This window comes from Capricornis sumatraensis, chromosome 14, assembly GCF_032405125.1.
Source record: "Capricornis sumatraensis isolate serow.1 chromosome 14, serow.2, whole genome shotgun sequence".
Lineage (NCBI taxonomy): Eukaryota > Metazoa > Chordata > Mammalia > Artiodactyla > Bovidae > Capricornis > Capricornis sumatraensis.
In genome coordinates, this window is record NC_091082.1 from 75,129,273 (window position 1) to 75,154,289 (window position 25,017).

A 25,017-nucleotide genomic window follows, 5' to 3' on the forward strand; every position below is an offset into this window, starting at 1 on the left:
AAAAGCACCTAAAATGTTACAAATTTGCTTTTCTGCCTGTTGAGGAAAGAATGGAGTTTCTGTAATAACAAGTAAGAGAAAGCTAAGAACAGTAGGCCTTTGATATTTTGGGGCTAAAGCAATGAGACCCACAAGCACAGCCATCTGGGTCAATTCCACTGAGCAAGCACAGTCCAACTCTGTGACAATTCCATGGACGCCAAAGCAGTGGATCCAGCACTCCAGTGTCACAGCCTAAGCTGTTGGTAGAGTGAAAGAGCTAAGCTGTGCTCCACAACAACCTTTGGAAACATGATTAATTTATTTTGGTCTTCAGTGACATTGAAAATAAATTCAAATTCTAAAGGTAAGATAGTGACTTGTGTTAAGGGACAAGGATAAACATTAGTAAGTTTGGCTGAATGATGACAACTAAATGTTGTTGGCTAAAGTAGAGGGGTCAACTTGCTGATTTAATAAAGTATGAGTTAAGGATTGAGATGGGTAAAATAATGGATGATCTTCATTATCCATTATGTGGATCTAGGGACTTGTATGGCAACCAGTGGCGTAGATCGTAAGAGAAAACCAGAAGTTAACTGAAAGCAAAGGAATCTTACCGGCCTTGAGAATCTGGAGAGCAGGAATTTATGGTCAGCTGATAGAGATATTCATTCATCCATTCATTAATCTTATATTTACTGATAATTTACTATGTTCCAAAAAATTGTCTGGGCAGTAAGGGTAGGAGGAGAAGGGGACGACAGAGGATGAAATAGCTGGATGGCATCACCAACTCAATGGACATGGGTTTGGGTAGACTCTGGCAGCTGGTGATGGACAGGGAGGCCTGGTGTGCTGTGGTTCATGGGGTCGCAAAGAGTCAGATGTGACTGAGTGACTGAACTGAACTGAACTGTGGATGCAACAGGGAGTAAAACAGACGTGGCTTTAAACCTCATGGAACCTACATCTTAGTGGAAGGAGTCAGAAACACATAGTAAACACATGGGAAAAAATACCAGATAACAATTGCAATGCAGAAATTAAAGTGAATACTATGAAAGAGACTGAGTTTGAGGTTTTCTTTTAAATCTGGAAATGGGGAAGGGAGGTGAATAGGGGAGGGCCCTTTGAAGATGTGATATTTAAGCAAAGACCTGATGTCAAGAAGGATCCACACACATACACTGAGGGATGTGTGGCTGAAATGAACTCAGTCTGGTGGAAAAATTTCAGCAGACAGACTAATTCCAAAACCCTGGGAGGCCAACGTGGCCAAGAAGGAACAGACAAGAAACAAATGGCTAGGCAAGCACGGTAAAGGACCCTGTGAGGAAGGATCTCAGGAACTTAAACCACGATTCTGAATTATACAGAAGCAGAGAAGCGGTTCAGAGAGAACGTGTCCAGAGTTGGGTACGGGGGTAGGTGTGGGATTCAGTCACAGACAAACAGGGCAAAGTTAGAATTCAGTACAGTTTGCTGTAAGTAAGGAGGCAGAAGTTAACTTGGATCTGAGGCAGTGCTTTCTGGTGGAGATCTTTATAATAATAATAACCACACTGACAACCACATTGTCACAGTAATTGACCCATATACCTCTGACAGCATTTTGTTCTCTCTTTGCCTTCATAACATTAACTCATTTTTGCCTATTGATTGAAATCAGGTGTCCCATTCTCTTGACCCAAATTTCAAAATTTTAAGCATGTATTTATTTATTCATTTGGCTGCATTGTGTCTTAGTCATGGCACACAGGATCTTTTGTTGCGATGCGCGGGCGCTAATTGTGTCTCATGGGCTTCAGAGCACACAGGCTCAGTAGTACTGGCATTTGGGCTTAGTTGCTCTGGGTATGTGTGATACGAGTGATCTTAGTTCCCTGACCTAAGGGATCAAGCCTGAGTCCCTGAATTGCAAGGTGAATTCTTAACCACTGCACCACCAGGAAAGACCCTCAACTTTCACATTTTAGCTGAGCTTAAGGTTCTACCCTCAGGGATCCACCAATGCACAGTGTACTGCTATCCTCACACAGGCGCATTGCTTTATATTTATATTTTTACATTTTGATACTATGTGAGTTTTTCCAGGGTGACGGATTACATTTTATTCTTTATATTACAAATAACTGACATAATGTCTGACACAAGGAACTGTTCAATATATTTGGTTAAATACATGAATTTCAAAATGAGTAGATGATGGCTTATCTAAATCCTTTGTGAAATCAGGCAGGGCAGATATATAAGACAGTAGCTATTAAAAGCGGAGAAGGCAATGGCACCCCACTCCAGTACTCTTGCCTGGAAAATCCCATGGACGGAGGAGCCTGGTAGGCTGCAGTCCATGGAGTCGCTAAGAGTCGGACACGACTGAGCGACTTCACTTTCACTTTTTACTTTCATGCGCTGGAGAAGGAAATGGCAACCCACTCCAGTGTTCTTGCCTGGAGAATCCCAGGGATGGGGGAGCCTGGTGGGCTGCCGTCTATGGGGTTGCACAGAGTCGGACACGACTGAAGCTATTTAGCAGCAGCAGCAGCAGCTTTTAAAAGTGTGAGTGTGTTTAATACATGCCACGTGCTATACCTGCGTTGTTGTTGTTCACATGCGACTCTTTGTGACCCCATGGGCTGCAGGTTTCCCCGTCCTTCACTATCTCCTAATGTTTGCTAGAACTAATGTCCATTGATTCAGTGATGCCATCCAAAAATCTCATACTTTCATTATGTCTGTTAATTCTCACAGCAAGTCAATGTGGTGGAGAGTGAAATCATTTACAAACTGCAGCTCAGAGCAAATAAAAAGCAGCAGCAAGGTCATACACCTGATGATGGGCAAGGCTGGGAAATGATGTCTGGGTTCTTTCCACTGCTGCGCTTATCTTATCCAGTTAGCCCAAGATCCCAGCAAGGATGGTGTTGAACTCACAGACATGTGTGCAAGAAGGGGAATTTTCTGTCCAGGTGCAGATAGTTCCTGATTGCTATGAATGTTTTCATTTTACTAGGCAGTGGAGAACTATTTAAGATTTTAAGTGATACAATAACATGTAATATGCTATGATGGAAATGATCTTTGAGATAATCATTTTCATTGCCCTGGCTACTTTGTACAGGCTGACTCAACAGAGAGATCAGTTGGTGCTTATCACAGATCTTCCACATGAGGAATTATGGAGAATTAGAATTGAAGCTGTAGAACTAGAAAAGAAAAGAATAATATAGGAGATATTGAGTAGGGAAAAAAAATGACAGAATCTCATTAAATGTAGGATAACATGGAGAGAGTTCTTACAAATTTAACTCTAGGAATATGAGTCTATGGCTCTTAAGAGCACTAGGGAATTTGGAATAGAATCCAATTTTAGGAATGTGCTAAGGGCTGCTTAAAATTCATTACATTTTTAAGGTATCCTAAGGGTTCACTTGGGCTTCCCCAGTGGCTCAGTGGTAAAGAATTTACCTGCAATGCAGGAGATGCAGGTTTGATCCCTGAGTCAGGAAGATTTCCTGGAGAAGGAAATGGCAACCAGCTCCAATATTCTTGCCTGGAAAATCCCATGGACAGAAGAGCCTGGGTGGGGGTGGGGAAGCTATAGTCCACAGGGTCACATAAGTGCTGGATATGACTTAATGACTAAACAACAAAATGATCTCTTTAAATATCATGGACTGGGTGAATGTAAATTAGAGCAATTCATATCTCAGTTCCTCATATTTGAATTGACGAGAATTTTCTTAGGTGGTTTTGAAGGTCATTGTCCCCTAAATTTGTAAGTTTCTTGTGAATTGAGGCAGTTTCCTTCTTTTACATTCCCCTCCCCTTCCTTCCCTCTTTTTATTTCAAAATGATGGTCCCGAAAGTGACCATTATCTGAATGAACAAATATGTTTAAAAACAAGTATATAATCCGAAATCTTTCCCAGGTTCTACATGCAATAGTGAATTTTTTCAGTTTGCAAGGCCTGGAAATGTTTACGATTGCTTCTTCTCTTCAGTGAGCATTGTTTCACACAACTGCCTACCATTTTTTCTTTTTTAAAATTTAAACAACATTTAAAATTTTTAAATTTATTAATATTTAAATTTAAATGACAACTTAACCATAGTTATGAGATGGTCTTCTATTGTTTCCTTTTCCTCCACAGTAATTATTTGACAAAATGCTTTTTCTGTTTACTTTCAACCATTTCACCATATCACACCCTCAGAAATGACAAAGAAGCCCTACTGCCGTCAATCATCCAGTTGAGGTATGTTGCAGAGTCTTAAGACTTCACTCTAGAACATTAATATGAGAAATAGAAGCATACTAGCTTGTGTTATTACTGGTTGTGTATTCATTGCAGCTTATCTTAAAAAAATTAAACCAGAATTTGGGAAGCATAACACAGAATTTGGTAACACAAAGAAGAAATGTTACAGGAAAACATGTTATTATCATATATTAAATGCAGAGCAAATGAAGATCATAGCATCTGGTCCCATCACTTCATGGGAAATAGATGGGGAAACAGTGGAAACAGTGGCTGTGTTTATTTTTTTTGGCTCCAGAATCACTGCAGATGGTGATGGCAGCCATGAAATTAAAAGACGCTTACTCCTTGGAAGAAAAGTTATGACCAACCTAGACAGCATATTGAAAAGCAGAGACATTACTTTGCCAACAAAGGTCCATCTAGCCAAGGCTATGGTTTTTCCAGTGGTCATGTATGGATGTGAGAGTTGGACTGTGAAGAAAGCTGAGCGCCAAAGAATTGATGCTTTTGAACTGTGGTGCTGGAGAAGACTCTTGAGAGTCCCTTGGATTGCAAGGGGATTCAACCAGTCCATTCTGAAGGAGATCAGCCCTGGGTGTTCTTTGGAAGGAATGATGCTAAAGCTGAAACTCTAGTACTTTGGCCAACTCGAAGAGTTGACTCATTGGAAAAGACTCTGATGCTGGGAGGGATTAGGGGCAGGAGGAGAAGGGGACGACAGAGGATGAGATGGCTGGATGGCATCACGGACTCGATGGACGTGAGTCTGAGTGAACTCCAGGAGTTGGTGATACCTACTAGAAAAACCATAGCCTTGACTAGACAGACATTTGTTGGCAAAGTAATGTCTCTGCTTTTTAATATTGCTATCTAGGTTGGTCATAACTTTTCTTCCAAGGAGTAAGTATCTTTTAATTTCATGGCTGCAGTCACCGTCTGCAGTGATTTTGGAGCCTCCCAAAATAAAGTCTGACACAACACTGTTTCCACTGTTTCCCCATCTATTTGCTGTGAGGTTATGGGACCAGACGCCATGATCTTAGTTTTCTGAATGTTGAGCTTTAAGCCAATTTTTTCACTCTGTTCTTTCACTTTCATCAAGAGGCTCTTTAGTTCTTCTTCACTTTCTGCAATAATGGTGGTGTCATCTGCAAAGCTGAGGTTATTGATATTTCTTCTGGCAATCTTGATTACAGCTTGTGCTTCATCCACCGAGCGCTTCTCATGATGTACTCTGCATAACATACTCCTTTCCCTGTTTGGAACCATTCTAACTGTTGCTTCCTGACCTGCATACAGATTTCTCAAGAGGCAGGTCAGGTGGTCTGGTATACCCATCTCTTGAAGAATTTTCCACAGTTTGTTGTGATCCACACAGTCAAAGACTTTGTCATAGTCAAGAAAGCAAAAGTAGATGTTTTTCTGAAACTCTTGCTTTTCGATGATCTAACAGATGATGTCAATTTGATCTCTGGTTCCTCTGCCTTTTCTAAATCCAGCTTGAATATCTGGAAGTTCACGGTTCACATACCGCTGAAGCCTGGCTTGGAGAATTTTGAGCATTACTTTACTAGTGTGTGAGATGAGTGCAATTGTGTGGTAGTTTGAACATTCTTTGGCGTTGCCTTTCTTTGGGATTGGAATGAAAGTTGACCTTTTCATTGGTTTTACAGCAGAGCACAAAATAGACAGTTCCTTTGCTCCACAAGAGTATAGTCCAGAGCATGAAACTATAGGGAATGTAGGCATTGTGCAATAACGTGACATTTTAAGATGGAGACACCCTGGGGAAATAGAAGGAAAAGGGGAGAAGCCTGGTTTGTCTGGGCAGAAGAAGGGAAGTGTTGACCTGGTTAAATCTTTTTGGAAAAAGTAATGTTTAAATTGAACATTGAAGTTAACTAGATGCCAGCATGGCAGAGATGATGAAAAAGACATGGAATACATGGGATGATAATTAGACAGTCAAGAGTATGAGATATTCTTTGAACTGAAAGAAGTCTACATAGCCATGGGACAAACAAACAAAAGAACCTACAAATAGAACTACCGTGATGACTCAGAAATCCCATTACTGGGCATACACCCTGAGAAAACCACAATTCAGAAAGGCACATGCACCCCAGTGTCCACAGTAGCACTACTTACGATACTCAGGACATAGGAGCAATCTAAGGGCCCGTTGACAGATGCATGGGTAAAGAAGAGGTGGTACATATATACAATGGAATACTACTCAGCCACAAAAAGGAATGAACTTGACTGATTTGTAGAGACAGGGTGAAGGCAGAAAGAGGAGAATAAATATCATATATTCATGCAAATATGAGAAACAGATGATGATTACTGGGTCAAGATATTCTGAGATGGTGTCAAAGAGAATGGGTAGCATCTCAAAGGAAGTGGGGAGCCATTGAAGGAAAGTGACCTTCAATGTTGTGTACCACAGTGATCATGATCTTATTGGATCCTATTGGAGAAAGCTTTGGAAGGAAAAGGAACGCAAGTGGGGAACATATGTGTGTATAGCTATATGTGCCTCCGGGAAAATACATCTACCAGATAATAAGGTAGATTGTGTTAACTGCACAAAAAGCAAGAAGAAGTTTGGTGTGATGATTTATCACATTTATGCAGCCTGGGAAGTCTTCTTTCTTGATGACAACACTCATCATGAGATTGTAAATGTTTGTACTGCTGGAAGCATTTTAAGAAAGCAAGATTTTCTAGTCTTTCTGGAAAGGGTTCAAAAGTTTGGTTCTCAGACCTTTGGATATCAGGGATCAAAAATTACTTCCTTCTCCCCTCCAAAAAAACAAAACAAAGCAATAGCTCCAATAAAAATTTGGATTGCTATTTTTAATGCTGAAATTTTTTAAAATGTATTTTATTAATCATTTTTATATTGAATTATTTTTTGCCACACCCCACAGCATGCAGGATTTCAGTTCCCTAACCAGGGACTGAACCCACACCCCATGCAGCGCAAGCGTGGAGTTCTACACACTGGGTGGCCAGGAAAGTCCTTAACACCAAAATTCAAAGAGCATATAATCCCACAGTAGATGGTAAGGCTTTTCATTCCTGTGAAAGGACAGTTAATAACATTTTTGTGTATATGATTTTTCTAGTTATATAGTTCACAAAGCTATAACATTATGTCTTATTCACAATGGCCCCAAAACTGAATTTGTGTATGCCTCAGCCCTGGGATTTCTTTGGAAGGAATGATGCTAAAGCTGAAACTCCAGTACTTTGGCCACCTCATGCGAAGAGCTGACTCATTGGAAAAGACTGATGCTGGGAGGGATTGGGGGCAGGAGGAGAAGGGGATGACAGAGGATGAGATGGCTGGATGGCATCACGGACTCGATGGACGTGAGTCTGAGTGAACTCTGGGAGCTGGTGATGGACAGGGAGGCCTGGCGTGCTGCGATTCATGGGATTGCAAAGAATCGGACACGACTGAGCGACTGAAATGAACTGAACTGCTCTACCTACCAGAGAGACAGGATAAAAACCAGTGTTGCCTTTAATTGTGAATCAAACATACCCTAAGTCACTTAAGGGTTTGACATATACCTTAGGTCCACAGCTGTGTCTTTGGCTTGGGGTTTCCCTGGTGGCTCAGTGATAGAAAAATCTGCCTGCCAATGCAGGGAATGCAGGTCCGGAAGATCCCCTGCAGAAGGAAAAGACAACGCACTCCAGTATTCTTGTCTGGGAAATCCTATGGACAGAGGGGCCTGGTGGACTACGGGGTCCCAGGCCATGGGGTTGCGAAGAATCAAATATGATTGAGCCACTAACAACATCAACCAGGGGATTAACCTCTCTTACCCAGAAAGCAACACTGGTTGCTTATTCATTGGAAGAGAACAGATGTTTCTGAGTTTTCCTTTGTTTGATAGCCACTAGATTTGTAAATATTCCCCTGGAAGACACAACACAATTCTGATGAGTCATCATGCTTTCATTCAAGAGTGCTGAAAAGTTACCCCAGAATAGGAACAGAAACTTAAAACCTCTTAAGACTTCCGTGACTTGTGGCATTTTTCTAAGGAACAGACACCTAAAATAGCTGCATATATATTAATTTATATTGAAAATATTTAGAAAATAAAGATCCAGTGAGTGAGCATCTCTAAAAATGTTTATCGACATTATATTTTCACTTTCCTTTTATTCTTAACTAAAATAGTTCATCTGGGGGAAAAGAGCTTTGGAAACATAAACATGTAATTTTCGTCTCTATATAAAGCAGGCTTAAAAAGGCCTGTGTGTTTAGTCTTCACCTGGAGAGGAACATGCAAGCATGCCTCTACTAGCCCACCAAGAAGAGTATCTGCAGAAATTTGAACTTCCTGCTTCCTTCATCATTTTTTACATATTTTAGAGCAGAATAAATGCTATTATTATTAGCTAAAATCTTGCCTATGTACAGTGTTGGTCAAACTTGTTTTAAAAGAAAGGGAAAAAAAGCAATTAAAAAAGCCATGGGCTTTGAAATCAGGAAGACTTGAATCTGGATCTCTGCTCTAACACTTACTAAGTTAACCTTGGGCAATTTAGGTAAACTGTGCCATAGTCTTTCATTTATATGGGAATATTATTAATTATTAATTAATGTGGATAATACCTTGTCACAGTGCAGCTGAACATGAATGAAAGAGCATCAGTATGTTTTCTGGACCCTCAATAAATGACTTCCCTGGTGGCTCAGACGCTAAAGCCTCTGTCTACAATGCGGGAGATCCGGGTTCGAGCCCTGGGTTGGGAAGATCCCCTGGGGAAGGAAACGGCAATCCACTCCAGTACTATTGCCTGGAAAATTCCATGGACAGAGGAACCTGGCAGGCTGCAGTCTATGGGGTTAGCAAAGAGTCGGACACGACTGAGAGACTTCACTTCACTTCATTCTCTTCTCAAGTTCATTCTTCCAGTTCTGGTGTACAGCGCTTCCTTTCCACTTAGATCCCTTTGAATATATAGGATGGTGGACATCCATCTGCCTGGTCTAGAGTGTTCTCCACAAGGGAACATGCAAATGTTGAATTTCCCATTGCTTCTTAAATCAAAGCTTGTCTCTTTGATTAATTCTTTATTTCAATTGAGTTTTAGTTACAAAAAATTTATCAAAGCATTGTTTATAACAGTGAAAATTTGGAAACAGCATATCCTAAAATACTTATCCTTTAAAAAAAATTCTAGTGTACCATATATTGTAATACTACACAACTGTTAAAAATTGGCATGTTAAATATTTCCAACACGCTATGAATAGGGAGAAATAGAAATAAAACAATGTATACAGTGTAATGTTATGGAAAATCACATGCATATGCATAGAATAAAAACCCAGAATGATAATACAACAAATGTTAACCATTGTTAACTCTGGGTGTTAGGGTGTATGATTTCTATTTTTTTTCTCCTATATAACTAGGCTATGACTTCTATAAGCCAGGATGTAAGAAATACCATGTTTCTTCTATTTTTCTAGTCAAAGTTAAGCTGTTCCCAGTTGCCATCTGGCTAGGACATTTAATTTCAGATACTGTTGAAACTTATTTCCTCTTAAAATTCTCCAAGTTTGTGCAAATGTCCTGTGGATACTGTAAAGTTCCAAACTTTTAAATAGAATCTTCAGCTTTTGGCATATTCTCATCATCCATGATAAGCCCAGCATGCCTTCAAATCTAAGAATTGTTCTCATGCCTCCGTGCCAAGCTTGAGTCCTGTGAACTCCTGCAGATATGGTCCAATGTTTACCCCGTCATTGTGCATTTTGTAATCCCAAATCTCTTCATGCTTCCTCAAATTGTTTTTCTCATTTCTGTTTTTGGTGGTGCCACATGGCATCTGACATCTTAGTTCCCAGACCAGGGATCGAACCCATGCCCCCTGCGACGGAAGCCCTGGGAGGGTGGAGTCTTAATTACTGGGCCGCCAGGGAAGTCCTGTTTTTCTCTTTTTCACATGGTAAAAGTGGTTCCCACTAAGAATAAACTGGCTTTTTTGTTTAAGAATTAATTCATGATGTGTGTAAATTTAAAGATGAAATCTAAAAATACATGATCAAATGCATGCTATTGTGTATCACTGTGTACTACTTATGTACTACCATGTAATAATATCTATTACTGTGTGTAAGGCGCTAAAGTCCTTAATTCTAAATGGAGTCTCTGAACCAGCAATCCTACACAAATTATCTTCTATCATGTGGCCAGTTAGCCATTCTGCAGAAGTCTTGTTCCCTGCTCCTTATCTGAGGCATGGGGTTACCAATTCTCTGTAAATACACAAATCACCTGGATCCCTTCTACCTTGTCTTCATGTTTGTTCCCTTTCATAATTCCCTACAAGAATTTGTGCATTTCATACATAATTGGGAAAAGACATGGAGGAAAGTGGGGAGTCCACAGTAGTAAAGTCTATGCTTTATGGTGGTTGCTTTTACTTCTTAAAAGATACTTTATTAAGGGAACACAAAATCATGACTTGGAATAAAAAGAAAAAAATACCCACAATCATGAGGGATAAACAAAAAAGGATGACACATACATTTTTCTAAATGTTCAACAGTGGAATTGTTACCTTTCTAATGTGAATTAAAAAAAAAAAGTTATCAGGGAACAAAGCAAGCAGCTGTAGACAAAAACTCAGAAACGTTCCCATTTCCTATTTATTTGGGAGCTTTTCCTTTGACTTCTAAGGCTCAATTAATTTATCTGGGAATTTCTTTTGGTCAGTCTCTAAGTTGTGTCTGACTCTTTTGTGACCCCATGGACTGCAGCATGCCAGGCTCCTCTGTCCTCCACCGTCTCCCAGAGTTTGCTCAACTTCATATCCACTGAGTCAGTGATGGGCTATTTAATCAAATGTGAACAAGCAATGGGAAATGGCTATAGATATGTAATTTGAGGTCAAAGGTTTGGTTAAACTTTGATGTTCAATTTTGGGTAAACTTTGATGTTCAATTTTGGGTAAATCTTCTACTTTACAAGGTTGGGGTAATGCTGCAAAGACCTCCCATAATCTCAGAGTTTACACTCCATCAGAAGACCTCAGGACACTGGGGTATTAAAGAAGAGTTTCTTCTTTAAGCAATCATGTCTGCCCCTCTGAGGACTTAAAAGCAGAGGATACATTTTATAATCCTAAATCTCCCTTTCCTCTAAATTGTTTTTCACAGCTTTCAGATGGCAAAACTGATCCCAACTAAGGATAAACTGACTTAACTTGTTCAGACATAAATATATGAAGTAAGAGGCAATTTGGAGATTATATCTTCAGTCGCTCAGTTGTGTCTGACTCATTGCTTAATTCTTAATAAAACACTATTAAATACATACCACATATAAGTCATTAAGTCTCTAGATTGAGTGTCTGAATCATGCATCTGATACAGATTATCTTCTCATATCAAATGGCCTGGTTTATTCCTGTAGCTGAGTTTTGTCAAATTGCTTCAACCTAGTCTTTCCCATTTTAATAATTCTCCCTTGGGAGTTGACCATTCCTTTTTGACACAGTAATAATTCTGGGTTTCCCTTCCCCACATTACAGTCTCCATTCTTCAATCTCTGCCAGGTTAATAATGTCATTCCCTTACTAGGCCAAGAAACCAACACCCATCTTGGACAATCAACTACCAAATTCAAAACAAAATAGTGTAACTAACTACTTCCATCATTTTTTCTTTTTTCTTTTTTTTGAATTTGCCACATTCATTTATTCTCTTTGTAAAAAATATTTTTTTTGTTGAAGTATAGTTGATTGACAGCTTCTTGGCTAGTTTCAAGGGTACAGGAAAGTGATTTGGTTATACATGTATATATACTCTTTTTCATATTCTTTTCCCTTATAGATTATTGCAAAATATTAAGGATAGTTCCCTGTGCTATATAGTAGGTGCTTGTTGGTTACCTATTTGTATGTGGTAGTATGTACATGTTAATCCCAAACTCCTAAATTATCCCCCTTCTTCCACTTCGGTGATACCAGGGAAGGTTTCTTTCTTACTCTTTTTTTTTTTAAATTAATTCATTTTTGACTGTGCTAGGTCTTCATTGCTTTCATGAGGGCTTTCTCTAGTTGTGGCAAGCAGTGGGGTTGGGGGGAGGCTATTCTTCCTTATGGTGCATGGGCTTCTTACTGAGGTGGCTTCTCTTTTGCCGAGCACAAGCTCTAGGGCGCTTGGACTCAGTGGTCATGGATCGCAGGCCCTCAAGTTGGGGCTTAGTTACTCCTCAGCATGTGGAATTTTCCTGGACCAAGGATCAAAACTTGGTCCCCTGTGTTCCCTGCATTGGCAGGTGGATTCTTATCCACTGCGCCACCTGAGAAGTCCAGGAAGTTTCTTCTTCATCACAGGAAATAGTCTAAATTCCTCCATCTGTTTTTCATGAATTTTTAAAGTCTGACCCTCAGTGTGCATTTCTGAACTGCTCTCTTCACAAGCTCTCCTCCTTTCTTAGAATTGCCTTTATACCTCCTCTCAATTGTTAATTCCTCCCTTTACCTTCGCTGCTTAAATTGATCACAGCTACCCACCAAAATCCAATCCTAGTTTTGGATTTCAGATTTGATTTGGTGCTTTCTTGTCTTTTCCTTACTGTCCTATTTCCTGTTCGAGACACTTGTAATTGCTTTGGTCATATATGTCTTTCATGGTTCATGTGATGATAACAGGTTTCTATGCTTGTACTTGTTGGTTCTGTCTGAAACTTTCCTCTCACACGGTTTCATGGTTGGTTGGCATATTCTCATCTTTCAAGTCAAAATGTACCCTCAGAACAGCCTTTTATGGACATGTTTTTATTTTTTGGTCATTATCATGTTTATCTTGCTCCTTGTCTCCTGCCTGTGGTAGGATGTAACCTCCATGAAAATATGGACATTGTTCGCTCTCTCCAGTGCCTAACCATATGCTAGGCACAGGGTAAGTAGGAAAGACCTCTGGGGACTGGCTGTATGGAGCCCTTGGTAAAGTTGGGTTATGTTTCCAGGAATTCTCAGGCCCAATCTTGGCATAGAGGTAGGGTAAACGAGTCTTATTTTCAAGGGATTAAGTGACTTGGCCACTTCAGTAATAATTCTGTGCTTACTGAGTTTAATTTTTGCTTCCCCAAGTATATTACAAAATTTGTAAAGGATTTCCTCGCACGGACATTTAAAAACTGTTGTGAATGAGGGACCAAATGAATGAATCATATTAATTGGGTGAACTGATGTTGTTTACTAAACACACATTAAATCCAAAGAGAATGATGTATGAGAGTTGGTGGAACATTCCAAAATAATGACGATATATAACGTAAGTCGTGGGTTTATTACAAATAGCAGAATGGCTGTTAAGGAAAGTAAATAGAACCATCTAGAGAGCCAAATGAAAAGAAGAATGTTTTTCTAGAACTATTATTTATAGCGAAATAGTGGTACCTTCTTCTTTCTTCCTATTTTAGTGATAAAGGAAAACATTATCTGATATTTCAATGCTTTCTTTAAATTTAGCAATGTGTAAGTGACAATGGACATACAACTGTTGAGGATATTAGCCTAAAATTTTATTTTTAATTCAATTACTGGACCACTGCTATTTTCAGGAAAGCAAAAATACTTCAGTAGGGTATTAATTAGGGAATTAAATTTAAATTAAGTTTAAATTTGTTGAATCAGCACTGTTTTCTTTAACAGTCCTGTCTATATGTAGAAAACAGTTGGATCATTTTGTTAATTTGGAATGAGTTAGATTAGCGGAAATTTTTTTTTATAACTTCTGGATTTTTGTTACTGTGGTTATAAATGATCAAATTTTACTCTATCTGAAAAAATAAACTTGGGACTAACTGGACTTTAAGGCTAAATCATAAATGTAATGAAATTAAAATTTGTTATGTGACTATTTTTGTTATTTGGGTGAAGATCAAGAGTTGTCTTTGTTGTATTTCCAATCAGAGAAAGACTATATATATATATATATATATTCATTCTTTATATATATGTAAAGAATGGATGAAAACATATTTTTCCAAAGAGAAAATGTTGGTCTTGACAATATATTTAAAAAGTCAAATAGCAAAAGTGCTTTTGAGATGCTTAGTCACTGGTTTTATAAACATAAATATAGAGATGCTATTACCATTCTCTAATGGAAACCCTCTACTGACATCATCAGAGCTCAGTTAATTGAGGAACTCTGGACATTTGCTTAGCAGTAATTCTTCCTAATCAAGATTCCCTTCAAAGCAAAAGACACGGATTCAGCCTCTTGCATGACTGCCAGTACATTTAAATTCCAAAGGCACAAGAATTTTTAAATCCCTATAAAGTGTCTGCGAGTCAGTTTCTGAGCTGTGTGACTGGGTTTGTGCCCATTCTGACAGAAAGGCTGAAATTAGACATAAGTTTACTTTACCAAATTTAGTGGGATCTTGAAGAGAAGAAAATAGTTTGTACATTATTGCCACAAGAAAGTCAAATGAATTAGGACGACTTGGTTTTGTCAAAAGTTCCTGAACATGTTCTACTGTGTATTAAGTCATATTAATCACTGAAAATATGACTCCATTTGTACAACATAAATTTGTAAGTCAGGGGTTTCGCTGACTTGGAATAGGCTGAAAGCATGGTCAAACAATACTTGCTCTAAGAGATGGCATGATACACTGAAATAATAGTCAGACAGACTTGGATTGAAATCCTGGCTTCACTACTGATTAAATAATGCCTAATTTAATACAGTGGTTAATGATACTGCAAGTGTAGTGATGAAACAAAGTACGTGGCCCAGCACCGGCTCTAGATAAGGAGCAACAAGGATATGACTGCTGCTTTATCTGGTGGTGCTGTCATTCAGTTGTTAAGTCGTGCCCGACTCTGCAACCACATGGACTGTAGCATGTCAAGCTTCCCTGTCCTCCCCCAGCTCCCAGAGTTTGCTCAAACTCATGTCTATTGTGTCGGTAATGCAATACTATTATCTGGTATAGTCCTCCGAATATATTTTAAAAAACCATTGAGGAGGACAAGTTTCATAAAGTAGTAATAATCTCCCTAACGTGTTCAATTAAAAAAATAGTAATTGAGAGAAAAATATCACTTCCATTTTTTAGGTCAAAATATTGATGCAAACATGGGTACAGTGAATGTCCATTGAAAATATAGATGATAACCTCTAGTAGGTATTTAGCTATTAAAATAGAGTTCTTATTGTTCATAAATATACTCTCCCTAGATCTGTGCTTTCATCATGACCTTTAATTTTTATGTATTTTTAAAAATACTGATTTATTTTGGCTGCACCATGCAAAGTCTCGGTTCCCTGACCAGGGACTGAACCCAGACCACGGTGGTGAAAGCTCAGAATTCTAACCGCTAGGCAACCAGAGAACTCCCATGATATCTAATTTTTAAATTAATTGTAAATATATTTTAAGTTGGGTTCATTTCATCCTTGTCTCTGATTATCTTCATATTTCCAGGAATTTTATTAGTGTGTGTGTGTGTGTGTGTGTGTGTGTGTGTGTGTGTGGTGGGTGGCGGGAGGGACATAGGGTTTCCCTGGTGGATCAGCAGTAAAGAATCTGCCTGCCAATATAGGAGACACAGGTTTGATCTCTGGATCAGGAAGATCCCCTGGAGAAGGAAATGGCAACCCACTCCAGTACTCTTGCCTGGAAAGTCCCATGGGCAGAGGAGCCTGGCCAGTTACAGTCTGTGGGGTCACAAAGAATCAGACATGGCTTAGCAACTAAACAACAACAACGTAGGGGCATTAAAAAAATTAACATTTTCTTCTTTCATAATGATGAAAATGGCAGTGACAAGTAGGGTGCTAACTGGGTGTTAGGTTTAAGACGTCTTTGAACCTAATACCATCAATAACAAATTCAACAAATATCCTTTGAGCTCCTAATATGTTATAGATTTTGTGTGGAAAAAGGGTTTACTAAAATAAAGGTCTATTTCTTACCATCATGGAGCATAAAATATTTTTTGTTAGACAGCCAAGTGTGATACAAATTTATAGTGCTTTAGTAAGTGTTCATATTGAAATTGAAAGAATAATTCTGCTGGAAAGGGGAGTGGGGAGAGAAACTTTTCAGACGAGGTATAATTGAGGTAAGCCTGGCAGAATAAGTAGGATTATTTTAGTAGAGAAAGTTGTGCTAGGAGATTAGTTTCTGTGGCAGTCTGAATGAAAGATGAGAGTTAATTAGCTGGATGCCAAAAAAATTCACAAGTGAGACTTACTTTCATTTTATTTGATTGGGGTGTCTTATTAACTTGATTTTGTTAATATATAAAGAGAGGAATGACTCATTAATTATATTCATGATCATTTTCATGTGCTTAGAATATAGGAAAGGTGAAGTAGAAGTCGTGAAAAAGAGAATAGAAAGCGACTGCACGTAAAGGAAGAAAAATCAGTCATGAAAACATCAGTCTTCTTTTTGCTTTTAAGCCATGGATTTTGACAAGTAACTACTTTCTTGTAGTTAATTCAGCAAGTTCTTAGGCTGTTCTTTTTGCTTACTTATCTAGTAAATAAATTACCTTATTATCTTCTGTCTAAATTTTTCAAAATTTTCATAACTAATGGTAAAGGATCTGAAACTTAATGACTAGTAATAATGCATAAGGTGGGATTGGACTTAAAGAGGCTGCTACATACAATATTGCTCAGTTTCAGATGGGCCCACCTATATTCCTTCTAACAAATCTTGATGGGCAGGCCCAGTGCATAGGATGAATAACAGTCTTCACACCTAATTCATCCTCTGTATCGAGACAGGCTATGAAAGCAGGGACTGTATTACCTAAGGTGGAGATTCTTGGAACTAGTAGGCTAGCGTTGGAAATATTTTTGGAGGAACTAGGACAAAGCGAGGATAGCCAATTTGAATAGGCATCATTCAGCAAAGAGTCTATGTAAACAATGAGATCATAGGTAGGGAGCCAAACTGAATAGAATGTGGGCAATGGGAAGTGACCTGACATCCATTCCAGAGAGGAAGAGACATACCTGCAGTAGATTGTTCACTATAAGGATGGAGTTAAGTCAGCCTGATTTAGCAAGGGTGGAAAGAGGCAAACATCTGCCCATACATTAAAAAAAATTAATTTGTGTATTTTAATTGGAGGCTAATTACTCTATAATATTGTAGTGGTTTTTGCCCGTTGACATGAATCAGCCATGGTTGTACATGTGTTCCCCATCCTGAAACCCCCTCCCATGTCCCTCCCCATCCCATCCCTCAGGGTCATCTCAGGGCACCAGCCCTGAGCACCCTGTCTCATGCATTGAACCTGGACTGGTGATCTATTTCACATATGGTAATATACATGTTTCAGTGCTATTCTCTCAAATCATCCCACCCTCGCCTTCTCCCACAGAGTCCAAAAGTCTGTTCTTTACATCTGTGTCTCTTTTGCTGTCTCACATATAGGGTCATCATTACCATCTTTCTAAATTCCATATATATGTGTTAATATACTGTATTGGTGTTTTTCTTTCTGACTTACTTCACTCTGTATAATAGGCTCCAGTTTCATCCACCTCATTAGAACTGATTCAAATGCATTCTTTTTAGTAGCTGAGTAATATTCCATTGTGTATATGTACCATAGCTTTCTTATCCATTCGTCTGCCACTGGACATCTAGGTTGCTTCCATGTTCTGGCTATTGTAAACAGTGCTGCAATGAACATTGGGGTACATGTGTCTCTTTCAATTCTGGTTCCTTGGTGTGTATGCCCAGCAGTGGGATTGCTGGGTCATATGGCAGTTCTATTTCCAGTTTTTTAAGGAATCTCCACACTGTTCTCCATAGTGACTGTACTAGTTTGCATTCCCACCAACAATGTAAGAGGGTTCCCTTTTCTCCACACCCTCTCCAGCATTTATTGTTTGTAGACTTTTCGATGGCAGCCATTCTGACTGGTGTGAAATGGTACCTCATTGTGGTTTTGATTTGCATTTCTCTGATAATGAGTGATGTTGAGCATCTTTTCATGTGTTTGTTAGCCATCTATATGTCTTTGGAGAAATGTCTGTTTAGCTCTTTGATTTTTTGATTGGGTTGTTTATTTTTCTGGAATTGAGCTGCATGAGTGCTTGTTTATTTTTGAGATTAATTCTTTGTCAGTTGCTTCACTTGCCATACATTTTGTTTGCTGTTTTGCCATACTGTGTAGTATGTGGAAGCTCCCCAAGAAGGGATCAAAACCATGCTCTCTGCAGTGGAAGCGCAGCATTTCGACCACTGGACCACCAAGGAAGCCCTCCCCATATGTTTTACCCCTAATCATAACATACCCTGAAATTCTCTTTAAAAGCATTTAATCAAAACTTTTTTTGATTAAATGTTTTTAAAGATGTATGGATGTGAGAACTGGACCAGAAAGAAGGCTGAGTGCCAAAGAATTGATGCTTTTGAACTGTGGTGTTGGAGAAGATTCTTGAGAGTCCCTTGGACTGCAAGGAGATCAAAACAGTCCATCCTAAAGGAAACCAGTCCTGAATATTCATTGGAAGGACTGATGCTGAAGCTGAAGCTCTAAAATTTCGGCCACTTGATGCGAAGAGCTGGCTCATTAGAAAAGACCCTGATGCTGGGAAAGATTGAAGGCAGGACGAGAAGGGGAAGACAGAAGACAGGATGGTTGGATGGCATCACCGACTCAGTGGACATGAGTTTGGGTGAACTCCGGGAGATGATGAAGGACAGGGAGGCCTGGCGCACTGGAGTCCGTGGGTCGCAAAGAGCCGGCCACGACTGAGCGACTGAACGACTGAACGACAGAATCAAAACTTTTATCTCTAACAGGTTACACACTGTTGGCTATCCCCTCCAAATACTGAGGTACAATTTTTTATTATCAAACTGATCTGAGCATGGTGAAGCTGTTTTTCAAAGGAGTCTTTCTTCACAAGAGTCTTAGGATGTATGCCATGAAAAACATAGTCTTTTTTTTTTTTTTACCTTGGGCAAAAGGTAAAAAAGAAAAAATAGTAGTGTGCTCTCTGTTCCTCTACTTAGCATACTTAACCTTCAGAAATTCAGAATCTTCTTTGGAAAGAAAAAGCTCTTGACTTTCTGAGACACCACGGACCTTTTTTTTTAGGAAGGATAGATTGATGATATAGCGGTTTGAATTTATGGGAGAAAATCAAGACAAAAAGAAGTTGGATCTTGGGCTACAGAAAGCAAATAATTTTCCAGAATATTTAATGATGGCATCTACAGAAGTTATATTCTTTGAAAATGTTTTAAAAGAGTGTGCTCAATATGAAAGATAAAACCTAGAGCTTGTTATACCGAGTGAAGTTAAGTCAGAGAGAAAAACAAAATTCATATACTAACGCATATATGGAATCTAGAGAAATGATACTGATGAACCTATCTGCGGGGAAGCAGTAGAGACGCAGACATAGAGAACAAGCTTATGGACACAGTGGGGAAGCACAACGTGCGATGAACTGAGAGAATAGCACTGAAACATATATACTACCATACGTAAAATAGATAGCTAATGGCAAATTGCTGTATAACAGAGGGAGCGGGAGAGCAACGTGGTATTCTGTGACAGCCTCCAGGGGTGGGATGCAATAGCCGGTGGGAGCAACTTTCAAGAGGGAGGGGACGTATGTATACTTATGGCTGATTCACACTATTGTACGGCAGAAACCAACACAACATTGTAAAGCAATTATCCTCCAATTAAAAATAAATTTAAAAAAGACCAAATTAGAAGATCCTGTGTTTGAAAAGCAAGATAGACTAAGTGAATAGGTCAGTCTTTAAAGACACTAATTGATTCTTATGGAATTTGGATAAATTTAATCTCTATACCTTCTTTGTGACAGTGACATCAGGTATTTGAATTTACTTTGCATATTTTTGATTTAACCTGATTTGATTTTTTTCCCCCTAAATCTCAACATATGTAGTACATTCTTTGGTATGTCTTTAATCTTAAAGTTACAAACACGTGGTTATAAACTGGCCTTTGGTGTTTGGGGAGGAAATATTTAAATTGATTTCATTTTTAAAGTGGTCTAATAGTTCATCTCCAAAATGTGTAGCCTATACTTTAGGTTCGTTATAAACTTTGCTGTTGTAAAGAGGAAAAAAAATGCTCTGGGTTATTCATCTTTTCAGTTGAGTTCTTGTTGAGAAAAAAAAAGGAGGAAGCAGTAGCTACTTAAGGACAAGAAGTATTTTCAAACACACACATGCATACACAGCATCCATGAAATTTAGAACTGGTTAACTTACATTATACTTGTGCATGTTGGCTGACTTCAGCCTCCTAGTTCTAAACAGTAAACGTTTACATTTAAGATGTTAACTCCTCCAAGAACAGCGCTTTCCCTCCCTTCCTTTTTAATTCCACCTTAACGCATCTGCAAAGACGAAAGGAAACCAGCCCACATTTTAGCCCCTCCTACCAAGGATAAGACTTGAACTTCTCTGTGGTCCCGGGCTAAGAAAGGATCCCGACTGAAAACTAGAGGCGTAAAGGAGCCCGAAGGATCTCACTGTAACTCTGGGAACTGTAAGCAATCTATTTACTCTCCCCGCACCCCCATCCCCGCTCGCTCCAGGTCTCTCTCCCACTCTCGCTAACTTTTAGTTTCTACCTTTCTTGGTAGGAAGAAGGGACGGAGGGAAGGCTAGGAGTCATCGCTCTCTCGAAAGTCTGCATGCCCTCTGTATTTTGCAATAAGACACAGATCAGGGGACCTTAATTTGCTTCTAACAAATGCCAGTTTGCTTTCCGGGGGCTAGAGGCACTGTGGAGTCCGAGATAAGGCGTTTCCTTCTTTTACAGCCCGGAAAGAAAGCTAACGTTCAGAACCGCAGCGAGGTGACTCTAGCTAGAGCTCCACGTGAGGTTGTGGCCAATGCCCATACTCGAGCAACCTGCTGTTTGACAGCCCTGAGGATCTTTAGGGAAGGAATTTATCCACTCATTTAAGGTTTAATTGAAAAATGGTCATTTCGGTTACTTATGCAAAGCATACCTGGGTATTTAATGTGTAGCAGTGTTACGCGAAAAGACGGACAACATTGAAAAACTAATTGTACAGTGACTGGCCTTCTGATTCGTCCTTCTAAGTTATTGGACATGCCAAGAGGGCAGAGCTTGAAACTAGGTGTGGAAAAGATTTGCTCAAATAAGAAAGTTAAGTTTTGAGTGGGAAACTATTTTAGTAATTTCGTATTGAAAGCATTCGTTAAAAAAAATAAAAAAGTCACTTGGATTTGAAATGATAGTGGTTTAATTTATTTAAGTCTGCTATATTGTACTCATAGAAATGACCTCAAAACGTGAAACAAGAAATGGTCTTCAGGTTGGTTGATGACGTAAGCACTTATTCATCTAAGGGAGATGGAGCATACAGGAGGCAGACCATTTGGATGTATGTCAATTTCAATCTATGATATTTGCATGTATAACCTTTTGGATTCAAGGGGAATTTCTGTTTTGTTTTATTTCTGTTTGCTGCACAAATTTGAAATTGTGGCCTAAGAGAGGTTTGCAGGGAAGAATAATGAAACAAATCTTGCTTAAGAGTTTTAAAATTATATTCCAGATATCTCTAAACCTTGCTGATCAAGTTGAATATTGGGATTAAACAACAGGTATTTGGTTCTTTCATTGTGCAAAGAAAGAGTTAAATTTTCATTTAAGCAATAACTGTGAAATGCACAGAGAAGTGTTTAATCTGCATTTGCTCAAAACTGCTTCACAAACTTCCTGTAGGGGAAGCACATTTCATGGGACAAGAAACTAAGAAATGTATTTAATAATTTTCCTTTTCTCAATTAAACATGAATGAAAAATATCTCAAAAGTGACTTGCAATGTTAATTTTTTCTTTTTTTTACATTTTACATTTATCAGCTTCTTGCTAACAGTACCTGATAAAGCTCATCCCACAGAGGTAATTTGCCTGTGGTTTTAACCTATCAGTATCATTCCTAGTGTCTGCTTAGAAAGCAAAGTCATAAAAACCAAATTGTTTACATATTAAAAAAATATGTTCCAGGAATAAAAAAGAGGAAGACAGAATTAGCTGTGGTTCCTTTTCCTCTCTTGTGCTTTTTATTTACCATTAGTTTTTTTCTTCCTCTTGCTTGTAGAGTTAAGCTTTAGTCATTCTCAACTTCTTTTTTATTTTCACAGACCCTTTTACAAATCTTATGAAAGCTGTAGACCCCTTCCCTGAATAATGACATACACTCCTCAAAAATGCACAAATTTTTAAACACCTTTAGGAATTTCAAATTCTCCAAATGATTCATGTCATGTGAAAACATAGTATTTCTTAGAATTTTGGAGTTTTCTGACAGTATAAAATAATTAGCAAATTATTTCCCTTATAAGTAAAGAACTGCCTTATAGTGAATATTGCATTTATTCAGTTAGTGTTTCAGAACTCTAAATAATTGGTGTAATGGAAAAACTACTTGCCTGGAAATCAAATGACCTACATTCTAGACTCCACCCCAATAGTAATTAGCTGTACAATCTTAAGCTTGCCATTTTTCTGTAACATCTGATATTTCTTATCGCCAAATGCAATCAGTAAAACGTAATAGGGAAGTAAGATACATATTATTCTTTTTATTAGATTGTAGGATGTCTATATTTGCTACTTTTGCTCCAAAATTCTTAATGACATTTCCCAGCATAAGTATGTTTTATCTTATTCTTATTTATTACAAAGATAATTCACGCTTATTGGTTAAATCTTGTCAAATATAGAAATTGCAAAGAAGAAAAGGAAAACTGTACATATAGTCCCCCTAAGGGGTAACTACTTTTAAAATGTCATTTATTCAATCAGAAATATTTATTGAGTAACTAGCATGCATCAGCATAGAGACAAGGAATTCAAGTATATACATCTCTTTATATTTTTAGACATTTTTCTATAATACATTTATCTATATGTAGATTTCACAAAATTGTAATTGCACTTGTTAAAAGATAAACTGAGGCATATTAAAAATATTTGAGTTTATTTGGCATGAGGCAGTGCCCAACCAGAAGTGGTTAGGAGTGCTTCACTGACATTATATGGGGAGAGAGATTTTATAGAGGAAAAGCAGAAGCAGAGTAAGGAATTTATTGACTGGCTACAGCTTAAAGCTTAGTTGGCTGTTTCTGAATGACTGTCCTTAGTTTTCGATTTTGTAACTTTGAGGCATTTACTGGCTTAAATTTTGGTTTGCTGATGCAGGTTGTGGTGGCATTAGGGTCACCTTAGTCTAATGACCTCCATGTTTAATTAATTTAATGCACTGTTCTTGCTGTTTTGTAACATGCTTCTCCTCAATCATGAAATTTTCTCACAAGACATTTTTATAGTCTTTAGTTTTTCTTTAATATTCATTCAGATAGTAAACAAATATTAGTGAGCCCTCCTATGGGTCAGGCACTATGCAAGTGATGGCAGTCTAGCCATGAGCCAGAGAGTATGGTTCTAAGATCTAATTTTTTGTCGGTGGAAATTCTGTATTAGCTGATTATAAATTGCTAGATCTTTACATGGATGAAATTTTCCTGCTGTTATTAATAGTGTTTCACTTAGGACCTCTTAAAACAAATGTTTGTTTGTTACATTTGGATAGATTTTTACAACTTTATTTATTTATTTATTTTCGGTTGTGCTGGGTCTTCATTGCTGTGCGCCAGCTTTCTCCAGTTGCAGCGAGCAGGGGCTACTCTTCGTTGCAGGGTTTGGGCTTCTCATTGGCGTGGCTGCTCTTGTGGAGCACAGGCTCTGCAGCACGAGGGCTCAGCAGTCGCTGCACTGGGGCTTCAGCAGTCATGGCGCACCGGCTTAGTTGCTCCGTGGCGTGTGGAATCTCCTGGACAGGGATCAAACCAGTCTCCCCTGCGTTGGTAGGTGGATTCTTATCTCCTGTGCCAACAGGGAAGTCCTGGATAGATTCTTAAAATGTATTTTTTCAAGTTCTATTAAAAGTTCTCCTAAGTATAGGTGAGATTGTTAAGTCAAATGCTTAATCAAAATGTTCTTTTGTCAACTGTAAAAGGTTAATAATAATATGTATTGAGTATCTAGAGGATTTAAAAAATATTCAGCAAAATATTGTGGAGTGCTAGTTATTATTTTTGCCATTTTTCTGTTGATAAATACTGTATCCATGTATAAATAGAATAAGAGTATAATTTCCCTAAGCCAACATGATGTTAATATTCAAACAGAACAAATAACAGCAAATCAAAAAACTGAGACAGTTGTCATATGAAAATGGTATCTTCTTTAAATTTGCATTTCTTTCAGAAATTAAGGTTGAACAGTTTTCATGACAGCCCCTTCTGTCTCTGTGTTTATGAATTGCCTCTTTTAATGTGATTTTTAAATCTTTTTTCAGTTTTAATTTTGAACATGGTAAATATCAGTGGATATAAATTGTATAGTCAAAAGCCCTTGCAGGTCCTTAATAATATTGACAAGTGTTAGGGGTCTTAACATTAAAGGCCAAATTTTGAAATAGAAATTGAAATTCTGTAAACATTGCTTTTTTTGAGTTTAGAGGATTTATTAATATTGTTTCCTGATAACTTTTCTTAAAAAGTGGGTGAGATGCATAGAAAAATGAAAGCAAGTTATTTTTATTCTCATAGACTGTCATTTTCTACAAAATCAGGGAAGTAGAAGAGGTTTCCGAGAAGAGGGCCAAAACTTTTGTAGAATCTCCCACAGCTTTAGAAACGTCCAGACT

At 38.3% G+C, this 25,017-nt stretch overlaps 1 protein-coding gene across 1 annotated transcript in view; it reads left to right on the top strand.

The window, feature by feature from the left end:
• The first annotated feature begins 20,732 nt into the window (after positions 1-20,732).
• Positions 20,733-25,017, top strand: part of PLA2G4A (phospholipase A2 group IVA) — a 165,093-nt gene continuing 160,808 nt past the window's right edge. Inside the window, exon 1 of the mRNA XM_068985973.1 lies at positions 20,733-20,813. The gene's annotated coding sequence lies outside the window, so the exon portion shown is untranslated. The remainder of the gene's footprint in view (positions 20,814-25,017) is intronic.